This window comes from Colias eurytheme, chromosome 17 (genome assembly GCF_061535395.1).
Source record: "Colias eurytheme isolate Ceu_HAF_F1 chromosome 17, ilColEury1 Martin Lab GWU primary, whole genome shotgun sequence".
Taxonomy (NCBI): Eukaryota; Metazoa; Arthropoda; class Insecta; order Lepidoptera; family Pieridae; genus Colias; species Colias eurytheme.
Genome location: NC_142996.1, coordinates 7112277 through 7125907, shown reverse-complemented (window position 1 = coordinate 7125907; position 13631 = coordinate 7112277). Strand labels below are relative to the sequence as shown.

Sequence of the window (13631 nt, the reverse complement as noted above, 5' to 3'; positions counted from 1 at the left end):
TTATAACAGTTTTAACAAGATGACCCTTTTAGCTTGTCTTTTATTTAATTATTATCCTCTCAAAATATCTCACATAAAGAAAAAGCAAACTTTTCCTCAATCCCCTGTTAGTCGAACACCAAAAATGTTTGCATAGGCCATTTGCTGAGTAAATGTCGGATCGCAATTTGACTATACGACTAACTTGAATGTATACAAATACAAATAGTACTAAGCCACCTTTATACCACACGATATAAATGTTTCCGATAATTGCTTTATGAAGTGCTAACTTATTTTTATCCTGGATTATTCATACGTTGTTTTATTCAAGTATGTTTTTCGCAACTATGTGCTACCACATGTAAAAATGTCAACAAATACGAGACATCTAAAATATGACTAAGAATTATTATTTACGATCTTGATACTTAAATGGTACAAATGAATAGACGAACGATCTATTCAGAATATGATTTCGTCGTTACGCTTATAGCTAGTAGGAATTTTCATTAGGTAAACAGGATCGAATACCGAGAAATATGGTAAAGTTCCAAGTCATATAAAATTCTTGTAAGCTGCTACGGAACTAAGCATGTCAATAACAGAATTCCACTCAACGCGGAATCTTAGCTCATCCAATAAAACCAACAAATAAAACCGCAAATAGGATAATGTCATTACATCAATCGCGCCTCAAAAATGTTGATATCAATAAACATCGGGAAGTATGTGCGTAAATTTCGAAAGCAGTAGGTATAGTGAGTCATATATTACTAGTTTTGTTAGGTATGCAGAGTAAACTAAAAATATAGACTGGGGTCGAGGCCGAGGCAATGAGTGGAGTCAACGGCACGCTAATGTGACCACCAGTCGTTTCGCGAAAAATAGAATGTGTGAAAATTGTTACGTGCGAAAATACTATTGTTATAAGGGTGACATTGTTTTTAATGGAATTTTTCTATTACAGTAATTTAAATCATGTCGGAAATAACATGTTTAAAGAATTTAAATATCTTGTGGCTTCTTTAAATGAAGTCATAATAGAGATGTTTAAAATCAGTAAACGTAACCTTTGTTTTAAACTGGAAGCGGGATAAAATAATTGCATGATGCACGCCAGCAAATTTAATTTTCAACACAAAGACAAAAAGTTAATCGATTACAAACAATAGCTAGATCAGATAAACCTCATTTGAATTACAAGTACATCTACATATTAAAGCATTATTTCGTGACCGTAATGTGTAGCATTTATGGTCACCATTAGTTCACAGGAAGACAATGTTTAGCTTATCTGACGGGCGCGACGAATATTTACTCGGCTATACTTTTGTTCAAGTTAACCTCTAATTATGAATCCCATTAAGCCGACTTAGGTATTTAACTAAACATTTTCACAATTAGCGGTTAAAACTTAAAGGGTTACACTTATCTAGTAGATCCCGCAATTGATCTCGCAAAAGGGACGCTTTTTGGTCAGCTTTAGGCTGAACAATCGTTTTAAGGATACTAGGTGACTTATATATTTTTATCACGATGACATATTTGCTGATAATTTTACGTAATATTTTGAGAAATGATTATTAAAATAAAAAATTAAAACCTGTTCCATCAAGTAGGGTCTTTTTTCCAATATAATGTGTCAAATTTTTTCTACAGCTGATTAAACAAATGGGTGGAAATTTCCATGTTTTAAAATAACCATTCTGGTCGTTCAAAAAATCAGTGATAACGATCACTTACACGGTTGAAATGCAAATTCCGCTTGAAGCCGCTTAACAACGTCGTTTGTTTACCAATTTACATCAATTCGTGATCCCGAAACAGATTTAAACTCCACTTCCCATAGCTTTTAATTGTGTTAATTAAAAAGGAATGTTACAACAAATATGGGAAGGAGTATAGGACTTAGTGTGGCAAAGGTATGTGGCCGCTCCTTGAGAAAGAGCTGCCTTTCGCAATCAGCTTGCGTTGGCGAAGTTATGCTCAACTTTGATCTATCAGAAGTTTAATGGTTGTCTGTGAACACGAAAATTCACTCGAATATGTAAGTGCATAGTTAGTGAAGAGTTAGTCAGCTCGTTAAATTAATAATATCACAACAAGGAAGTGAACTGTTCATTTCTTTTAATTCATCACAAATTAATTAAGGTGCAAATCCTCTCGGAGTATGTAGGTACATAAAACATGTTTTATTAAACCGTCTGGCTATTCATTGTGATACGTTCTTATTCCCACAGTATTGCAATAAAATATGTTACCGTCTTTACATCCTTATTGTTTTATTATTCGCGAAAGAAACATAGATTTTAGGTGGAGATATGCGAATTACCTGAACCAGTGACGACGTAAGCGGCTATAAAGTGACTTTATATCTAATTGGAATTCTAATTAGCTAAATTTACCCATTAATGATACAATGACCCGCGCGAAATGTATCATCGCTAGCATAGGAAAATGTATGGGTACTGGACATAGGACATAGGTGCCGCGTTGACGGGGTATGTTTTGTAACGGATATAGCCAATCAATGAATGCCTCTTATTTTCAAGGGCTCTACGGTGATTAGATTTCCAGATAAACGCTTTCATATTATTAATAAGAAAATTGTACAAATAGGTATATTCATGTACAGTTATAATTAACGATAGGTTCTTGAATAGCGAGGACGAAATATTTACGCAGAAATTTTGTAATTACAATTAATACCTACCAACAACATGAAAATAAAGTTGAGACATTTTAATGAACACCTTGCAGTTAGTGAAATTAAAGAATAGAAAAAAATCGATCACGAGGCCAGGATGCGGTCCTGAGATTTTGATAACCATTTGAAATATGATTCATGTGTAATTACACCTATATGTACTAAAAATGATAAAAAATACAATGTCTAGGACATGTTTTAATATCTATGTAGGTATGTACAGCGATGACTTCACTTGTTTACAGGACTAATAGGCACCTAATAGGTATTTTAGAATACATACTAGGTAGGTATGCGCAGTCTCGTAAAATGCTTCATTCAAATCTTCATTCGAAATCTGTTCAGTCTGTTACAAAACGATTATTCCTATCTATATTTATATCTATACCTATTGTCTATGTGTTTGAAAGAAGATAGGGATATTCATCCGATAAACGGTCCAAGTTCGCAATTTATATGTCTGGGTTGTAAGGGTAGTGTGTGCCTTGTGGGGTCTCGTTTCGATTCTCATTTTTCAAGTGCGTCTTTATTTTATACCTACCTATGAAATTTCGATAACCAACAAAATATTTTGTAGTTTATTGCTGAAGTAGCGACGATTTCTTCGATAATATGTAAAAAAGCTGAACGCAAATATTTTTACCATTGAAAAAATTTTAGGTAGGTAGGTACCTACTTAGGTATAAGTATTTCATTTACCTAACTAAAGATGATTATTCGCAAAAAAAGAAAATGGTTTTGTCGAATATCATCGCGAATTCGCGTTGCAGATCTGGGTGAGTGAGTAGGGTACTGAGTACCTACCTACGTAAAAAGATGAAAGAGGTATTTTTAAAGATTCAACTAAGTAGGTACCTAAATGAGAAAAACATTATGAAGTATCTATTAATTTTGCTTCTGTAACAGAAACATAAAAACAGTCATTAGGTTTCCTTAAAATCAATGCGGTAGGTACGCAAAAACACCGGTGTCTACCTCCTTACAATGAGAGATTAATTAGAAGTCTAGCTAGACTAAAGATTAGACTTTCTTTGGCACATGTCTGGGATCAATGGCCGGGTAATTGCGTTTTGGTTTGAAGTTTAATTCATTTATCATTTATTGGTAAAATATCTATATGAATAGGTATATGATTAACATTCAATATGAATTTCAAACGCTCATTCTAAATTGATACACAGATTTGTCTATTTCTGAATAAAAAATTGTCTGCAATTAGGTACCTATTCGATAAATTCCCATTTTCATATTACATATTATCTACCCAGGTCATTGAGTTAATAATTATGTACTACATGGTAACTCAATGACCCATACCTATTTTGTTCCACTGCAGTTCAAAAGGAACCAAGTAGGCTTGACATTAGACCTCTATTATAATTAATTATAATATACCTAACTACTTTATAACATTATTAATATAACTTCTTAATAACAATAATTCATACATGGTACGTGCTTACACTAAATTTGAATAACGAATACTTATTTCAAAATAAGAAATGAAAGAAATAGCTGATACCTACTTAACATCAAATCAAAATTGGAATACCTAAAGATTAAAGGCGGATGTCATGAGCAATGTAAAAATAAGTTTAAGTATAACCACATCCAATATTTAATTTACTTGTAAGGAAGTTAATTGTTAGAGATATTGATCTTTACTTCTTATTTGATGATCCCGTTGCACAAAACAAATCACAGGCGATGCCGGCTGTGCACCGTGCGAAAAAAAAGACAAAAGAAATACTCACTTGCAAATTCGTTGCACTAATTGGCACGGTAATTGAAATAGTGTTCTTTTAATTGTAATTAACTTATATCACGCACTAAGCAGTATGGGCTCACGTAAATGAGATTCACTTGTTTATTTACGTTCTTCGAATTGACAGTTCGTTATTGACGCGCAGAGCGCATGCGCAGTACGTTCAAATCGACGGTCGGCGCTAGACTGGCGCGACTGAACAAAACAGCGCGGCGCGGCGGCGGTCGGCGAGCCGCGAATGGCGGAACATTTTTCCCTTTTCGTTTTTGGAATTGGTCAATTGGAAGTCGGAACTTTTTCGTCACTATCCGTGTATATTGGCGTGCCGGTGAATGAGTCAGAAAGAGAGCACACGTGGTCATCTGTTAACATATTAATACCTATGTATTTTATTGAAATGAATTAGCGTTTTACCTGTGGTTTTACCTGATAAAATCGCAGATTTTCGTTATAGAGAAATGACCCTGAGAAAATCACTCTATCTATGGAATTCGAGAATGTTAACAAAAAATAGTAGGTATGTAAATAGGTACCTACCTACCTAGCACCTACTTTATACCTTAAACGAAAAGGTAGGTACTGCAAAAATATGAAAGAGAAAATACCTAGGTACTGTGATTTAAAAAATTTAAATCATATAAGACAATGACAAGGGTCATGCATAAAAAAAACCGGCCAAGTGCGAGTCGGACTCGCGCACCCAGGGTTCCGTACAAACCTGCAAGGTTTACAAAGTTGATTTTGTTACAGCTTAAAGGTATTATAGACCTGAGTATTTGGTATGAATTTCAATTTAATAACTCTACGCGTTTATGAGGAAATGGGTAGTAAGTTTAAAATTACTTATTAAAAAAAATATATTATGTAATGTAACTAAAAATTTATGGTTTTCGTAATTTTTCCTTTATCTATGCTATAAGACGTTGCTTCGTACCAAATTTAAAGATTCTGAGTTCACGGGAAGCACCCTGTAGGTTTTGATTCCCTTGCAAGTGTCGAAAATTTGCGACATAAACGGCTGTATCTTTTGATTGCGTTGGCTTAGAAGTTTGATTTTTTCACAGCTTCAAGGGACAGTAGACCTGAGTAATTGATATAAATTTCAGCTTCATACCTCCACGCGTTCCTGAGAAAAAGGGTCTTGACAGACGGACGGACAGACGGACAACAAAGTGATCCTATAAGGGTTCCGTTTTTTCCTTTTGAGGTACGGAACCCTAAAAATAATATTCAGACAAAACATAGGTACCTAATATTCGATAAAAAGACTAATAACACAGTATTACAAGTCTGTGGTATTACAAAATAATATTGTAATACCATCGAGATATATGTAAGTACTACATCGAGATATGTGTACATATATCTCGATGTGTAATACTGTGCTAATAATAAGACGAACGTGTATTACTATTATCAATAGTCAATAGGTACATAAGAAAACCGTAATAATGAGGAATTAGACTTACAAGTTCTTAACTTAGGTACCTACCTACACCTAGTTTGTTTTTCTTTGTCTTAATTTATTGTGTATTTTTTTTCATAATAAATATGAGCATACATAATATGACACAGATTATAATATTATATCTAAGTAATTCCTTTGCATTTTCTTAAGTAGGTAGATGAAAATATATTTAAATAATAAACCGATTTATATATCATCGCAAACAAACATTATTATATTTTATGAACACGATTACATTATTATCTGCAGTTTCAGAATTCAATTTTGGAACTTAAGAGGGCATATAAAGCCAGATAATTCTACGATTAAGCCTCGCCCATTACGCGCCATGCCGCGCGCCCTCACAATACCCTCATACACCCGGCTCATCCAACGTACGTAAAGTTCATCGCACGCTAAATTATACACAATATTCTTCGCTCGTTCAACGCGTATTTTCGGTAGTTAGTAGGTATGTTGTCTAAAATAATTGTATAAAACAGTGAAGTTGAAATCATCACAAATTATGTATTATGTCTTTTTATTATTATTTGTTTATAATTATTAATGATAATCTATACATATTATAAAACAATAAAAAAACTGTCTGTATGTAATATATAAAAAAAAAACAATATTAGGGAAACAGTATAGAGCACGAATCCGTAAAAAAAGTCTGTCGAAATAGCGAGTATAGATACTATTTTTAAATAAACATACGCAGTCGACGACACACATTCCTCCAGAACTTTATTTTGATTAATTTGGTTATAGTCCATTGAATGAGTCCCTCCAAGAGGGGTCTAGAGTGCGTGAGTTAGTAACGTAAGATGTTTCTTCGGAAACATGTCAAGAGTCCCTAGGTAATAAACATACTAAAACCCCGGGCCACTAGGAGGAGCCCCGGAGTGGGGGGAGGGGGGAAATGGGTCCATTTTTTCATTTTTCGCTTAAATCTCAAAAACGGTACATGTTAGAGAAAAACTTTCAAGGAAAAATTAAAAGGCCATAAAATTATCTACAAGTTGTACCTGAATCATTTTCTCCTATATCCTACCGTTTCTGAGTTATACGCAGTAAAACATGATTTTGGCTCAAACAATTTCAACATCAATCGATCAAAAAATATTTCTTTCTTCCAAAAAACTCAAATGTGCAACTTGTGACCAGTACTGATAGATTGCTCTTAATTAGGTCTAGAATTGGTAAAATAAACACATTCCTCCATGGAAGCCTTTAGGAGGAATCGATTGTCAAAATATTATATTAGGGCAGTTTGAGTTACTGAACTTGATCTTTTTATTTTTTTCTTCCAAAAAACTCAAAAGTGCAACTTGTGACCGGTACAGATAGATTGCTCATAATTAGGTCTATCATTGCTAAAAATACCAGATTCCACCACGGAGGCGTTTACGGGGAATTGAATTTTATCAGGGTAGTTACGATACATGAACTTTTTATTTTTTTTCTTCCAAAAAGCTCAAAAGTGCAACTTGTGACCGGTACAGATAGATTGCTCATAATTAGGTCTATCATTGATAAAAATACCAGATTCTACCATGGAGGCGTTTACGGGGAATTGAATTTTATTAGGGTAGTTAGTTAAAAAGATCATGTATCGTAACTACCCTAATAAAATTCAATACCTCCTAAAGGCCTCCATGGTGGAATCTGGTATTTTTATCAATGATAGACCCAATTATGAGCAATCTATCTGTACCGGTCACAAGTTGCACTTATGAGTTTTTTGGAAGAAAAAAATAAAAAGATCAAGTTCAGTAACTCAAACTACCATAATATAATATTTTGACAATCGATTCCTCCTAAAGGCTTCCATGTAGGAATGTGTTTATTTTACCAATTATAGACCTAATTAAGAGCAATCTATCAGTACCGGTCACAAGTTGCACTTTTGAGTTTTTTGGAAGAAAGAAATATTTTTTGATCGATTGATGTGGAAATTGTTTGAGCCAAAATCATGTTTTACTGCGTATAACTCAGAAACGGTAGGATATAGGAAAAAATGATTCAGGTACAACTTGTAGATAATTTTATGGCCTTTCAACTTTTCCTTGAAAGTTTTTCTCTAACATGTACCGTTTTTGAGATTTAAGCGAAAAATGAAAAAATGGACCCATTTTCCCCCTCCCCCCACCCCGGGGCTCCTCCTAGTGGCCCGGGGTTTTAGTATGTTTATTACCTAGGGACTCTGGACATGTTTCCGAAGAAACATCTTACGTTACTAACTCACGCACTCTAGAACTTTTTATTCAATGGACTATTAGATTGTACGACATTTTTCGACTCAGCAATTATTCTAAAAATAAAAATAAAAATTATCCTTTATAAAATATTACAAAGTTCTTCGAAATTTACGTATTATTTTATCGAGAGCTGGTAACTTTAGCAGGTACCTTTCTGGAGTATTTTTTTCTGCGTGGCAATAGTCAGTAGACACAGGTTGAGAGTGAGGGTCCACATTTTCCAAATTTAAAATTGTTCTGTGAAATTAGACTGAATCATCAGACTGAAAAATTTTTGTAAAACGTCATTCTTATAAATGTGTAGCTGGGCTCTTATGGGTCTATATCAGATGTTCCAGATCTTTGATTTTTTTTAATCAACAGAAAATTTCCATCAGACGCAACAATTTTTGTTGACGTCACTCCTATAAATGTTAGAGTGTGATCTCAGGGTCCCTCATCATACATTCTAGATCTTCGAATTTGTATATTTATATTGCCCAGATAATACCTACACAACAAAATAACTTTCATTCAAAGCCGTCCAATAGTTCCGGAGATTGGCGTGTACAAACAAACAGACACATAGAGTTTTTTTAGGATTTACGGGAACAAACCTATCCAATGTCCTTTCTCAGGTCTCAAGCTAAAAGTCTCTATCAAAGTTAGAGCTTAGAGAGCCAGACATACATACAGACAAACAGACAAAAATTCTATAAACTATGTACCTATATTTTTGGCTCCTATATCGATTGAAAATCACGCCCCAAGTATCCGTAAAAATATTCAATGTACAGTTTTGACTTTCGTACAATTTTTTTTTATACCTATGTGATTGTAATATTATTATCTAATACAGATTGTAAATCTTATATATAAAATTCTCGTGTCACAATGTTAGTCTGCATACTCCTCTGAAACGGGTGGACCGATTCTCATGAAATTTTCTGTGCATATCGGGTAAGTCTGAGAATCGGCCAACATCTATTTTTCATATGTACCACGGGCGAAGCCGGGGCGGACCGCTAGTATTATATATAATGTGTAGTTACTATTCACAACTTGTATTGGTTATTTACTGGAGCAAACATAGGAATCTACCTATAGTAATACTATAATATAAATATATATATATATTATGGTTTTGAAAAAACTTTTCTACTCGAGCTGTAGCTCGGTTTATTATTTTTATTCCTAACTCCCGCCCTGAGACCCTCAAGGAAGAGGAGGTTCGGAATCTCTATTTATAAATACTGTGTTTCCTAGCACCTTGCTTATGATAGTGACTGAATGTATTGCCGCTTGTTTTTGCAATATTTGTATGTTGATGTTCGCGTCTAATTTATCTAAGTACTTATTTATACTCTTAGCAACGATTCCAGTTGCTCCTATCACTACTGGTATAATCTCTGCAGAAGTATTCCATAGCCGGGCTATTTCATTTTTAAGAGGATGGTATTTGCTTAATTTCTCTATTTCTTTTGGTCCTATATTATAATCTGATGGTACTGTTATGTCTATTAAATATGTTTTATTATCTGTTTTATTTATATATATAATGTCCGGTCTATTATGTACTATTGTTTGATCTGTTTGTATTGGAATTTCCCACATTATCTTCGCGGTCATATTTTCTTTCACCTGAGGCAGTGTCAAGTGTTCTAGCCACCACTGTTTAGAAACTTCTATATTGTGTTTTTTTGCTAGCGCCCAAAATATATATTGTACTAAATTATTGTGTCTCTTTGTATAATAAGTTCCAGCTAATTTTTCGCATCCCGATATTATGTGTTGCACTGTTTCGTCTTTCACTACACATAATCGACATTTACCATCTACTGCTTTCTTTAATATATCTCTTATATATATATATATATATATATAATATAATATTATAAAACATTCCCGATTTGATTGATTGCATTTGCAAGGCGACCGTAGGAATTAGGTACCTACATAACTAAGTATAAAAAGTGTCTTTGTAAATTGTAGGTACCCATTATGAATGTAGGTATCTATAAATATCGTCGCATGAATACTCAATTCGCGGAAACGAATTTACACAAATAAAAATATCCAAACTCGCCTGGATAAACTTTCTCAAATGAATCTATAGTTTAGGTGGTCTGTTGCGGTTCTGCATCAGGTGTTTCAGTTTTCAAAATAAATTATTATTTTATATTTCCCGGATAATATAATAGTACCTACACAACAAAATAACTTTCATTCAAATCCGTCCAGTAGTTCCGGAGATTAGCGTCTACAAACAAACAGACAAACACAGACAGTTTTTTTTATTTACGGGATAAAACTCATCCTATGACCTTTCTCAGGTCTCAAGCTATATCTGCACCAAAATTAGAGCCCAGACATACATACAGACAGACATACAAAAATTCTAAAAACTATATATTTATGTATAGATATGTACTACATATTACTATGTAATACAGATTATGAATATATTATATATATATATACATATACATATGTATATTATAAAAAAATACCTATTCAATGTAAGTACAGTTTTGACTTTCGTACGAATTTGTTATACCTATGTATAGATGTTATGTATGATTATCTAATACAGATTGTAAATATAATATAATATATGTACTATTCACAACCGGTTTACATATTATTTATATTATTATTTACTGGAGCGAACATAGGATCTGCCTATAGTAATAATAATATTATAAATCTTTCTTGACTTGATTGATTGCACCGCGACTGTAAGAATAAGGTACCACTATGAATTTTATTTACCTATCTATAGTTGCTGCTGCTATCGCGTCAATACTCAAGCCCGCGGAAATTATTTTACAGAAACTAAACTTTCTCAAATAGGTAAATCAAGACTTATCTTTTTATATTATAATTATTATTTATTAATATTATAACAATACTATTATAACCTTCGACATTTAGTTATCTTTTCAATTTGAATCTTCTTTAGTTCTCGTTTCTTAAGTCTTTTCATTTTGTTGTTTACCATTTTCAACAAATCAATATTCGGCGTAATTATAAAACACGGCGCAGCAATTTTAGCGTGGTCTACTCGTCTCAACGGAGCGATAGCGTCTGATGTATGAAATAGAATTATGTTTTTAGCTCCCGGAACGTGCGATGGAAGATGATTTCTTGCGTAATTAAAAATATAGTAAGCGCCAAAAGTGTTTTATCGTGATTAAACCAAAACTAAAAGTAATTACACAAAATGCTCTGACAAATATCTTGCAAATGTTTTAATATAATTGTTTATGAAAAAAAAATCATAATAAGTATTACCATGTCCAGTAAAAAACGTAAAAGTGTGAAATTTAGAGGTAACTTCGTGAATTTTTTCTATCGAGTCAATTTCAATATTTTATGTTTTTGATCTGACAATATCATCGAAAATATCATCAAGTTTTACATATATTTTATTTTTTATATTTGGTCTTGAATATTACACGTATCAACTAAAAGTTGATTGGTGATTTGACTTTATACGCGCCCTTAACGCACACCAACACATTATCGAATTGTATTGAAACTTCAATCTTATAGCTATTGCAATAAGATTTATAATGTACTGGCTGTTCTTGTGGTATGTAATACAGTTCGTTCTTAAGTATGTGGTATTGCAAAGGTGTGGGGTAGCTCTTTTATTTTCAAACAGGATATCCTGAGTAGGGAATCATGCCAGCTTCCGAACGTTCGGTTCATTAGGTGTTTCTATAAAAAACCTAGCCGGTAGCACGTGTGCCTACAAGTGGCTTAAAATAACTTGATATTTCATCACAAGGGGTGACGAAAGGACTTATAAGATTATTAAATTATAATAGAGTAGGTAAGTAGTATGTATTTTTAATATATCTTACTAATAATATACCTAGTACTTAGTAGCTATGTGGGCTAGTACCTATCTAATCTGTGATGTGGGTAAGTATTTTTTATTTTACAAACTACTAAACATAGACCAATAAAAAGTACCTGGTTTGTGCGGTAAACTAAAACATTTTGAATCTGTGTAATTTATTAGCGTTTAGATTAACACAAAATGGTTAAAGTACCTACCTATTATTTTTTCATTTCAATCATGAAACTTATTAGGTACCGCTTTTAGGTAAGTACATGTTATAATCAAACAATTATACCATAACAAGACAATTATATGATAATGTCCTGAAGCATTGTTTGCAATTACGGAATTGGACGCAATCCCGTATCAGTAAAAGCAAAATGTGTCCCAAAAATGTAATTTCTCCGTCAATTAACGGTGAAGAGCCCTTGAATTAGATACAAGGGCCTTTTTAAGAACAATAACATGGCGGAAACAATTGCCTTTTCTGCGTTAAGCCGAGAACAAAATGATTCTAACATCTCAAAGGACAATCCTTAGTCCACTCGAAACGTAATTATTGGACACTTTTTATGCCACCTCTTGACTCGTGTTTGTGCTTTTGAATGGTTATAATCGTGTTTTTGTGTATTTATGGTGTAAATACTATGTGTGTGTATGTATCTACTCGAAGAGGCGAAATGTACATAATTTATTAATTATTATAAACGATTTGTTGCGTTTCTTTCTTGTATCTATTTCATTATGGATAGATGGATATTATTCCCGTTAGATTTTTTCTTCATGCATTAAAAAGGTGACCCAATTCATACATGAACTCAATGCTAATAAGAGAATTATGAATGTTTCCTCATTATTAAGTTGGTATACCATTTTCAAGATGGGTAAAGAGTTAGCCATGGAATCATTATAGTAGGTCTGCTATTCCACATTATCCCAATTCCCCAGATGTCCAGGGGTGTAATAATATCCACAACACTTAAATAAATCTACCTGGCGGCCATATTGTTAGTATCCCTCATTCATACAAAGTGTAGACCGGTAAGGTCAAAAGGGAATTCCTTAGAATTGCAGATACATTGAAAAAGATCCATCCCTGTCGTCCATTGTGGAGTAAATACCTATTTATCAAAAGAATTTAGTCTTACACACGGGAATGGATCGATTTATATAATCTACTAGGTGCAGGTGATGTGTGTAAAACAATCTTATAGATGATAAAAACTTGGTAAAACTTCGCTATGATGAAGCAATAATGGTAGTTATAAACCTTAGAGATAAGTAGAAAGTAAATATTCTATAGGTACATACTTTAAAATTTTAAAAATTCCAGAAATTTTAAAGTTCCAGTCAGATTGCCTAGACATTCTAATAATATGCCGTTCCATACAAAATTCCACAAAAGTAATCTAGGCCATTATTCAGGCATTTCTCGCCTTACCAAAGAATATAATAATATAGTTTCTGGCAATAACAAGACTATTGACATTTTCTCAAACACTGTACATAAATTTAAAAAGGAATTGCTCTCGATTGAACCTTTACCAAAACCCAGTTGATCAAATGTAGTTTTATTTTAACATTAATTGATTATTTTGCCGTCAAAATTGGATTTATGTATTATGTATATGTATACT

The 13631-nt window shown here is 33.1% G+C and overlaps 1 protein-coding gene across 1 annotated transcript in view; it reads right to left on the bottom strand.

The window, feature by feature from the left end:
- Nucleotides 1-4656, bottom strand: part of LOC149901296 (MOXD1 homolog 1-like) — a 61607-nt gene extending 56951 nt beyond the window's left edge. Inside the window, exon 1 of the mRNA XM_090111511.1 lies at nt 4444-4656. The gene's annotated coding sequence lies outside the window, so the exon portion shown is untranslated. The remainder of the gene's footprint in view (nt 1-4443) is intronic.
- Nucleotides 4657-13631: the final 8975 nt, after the last annotated feature.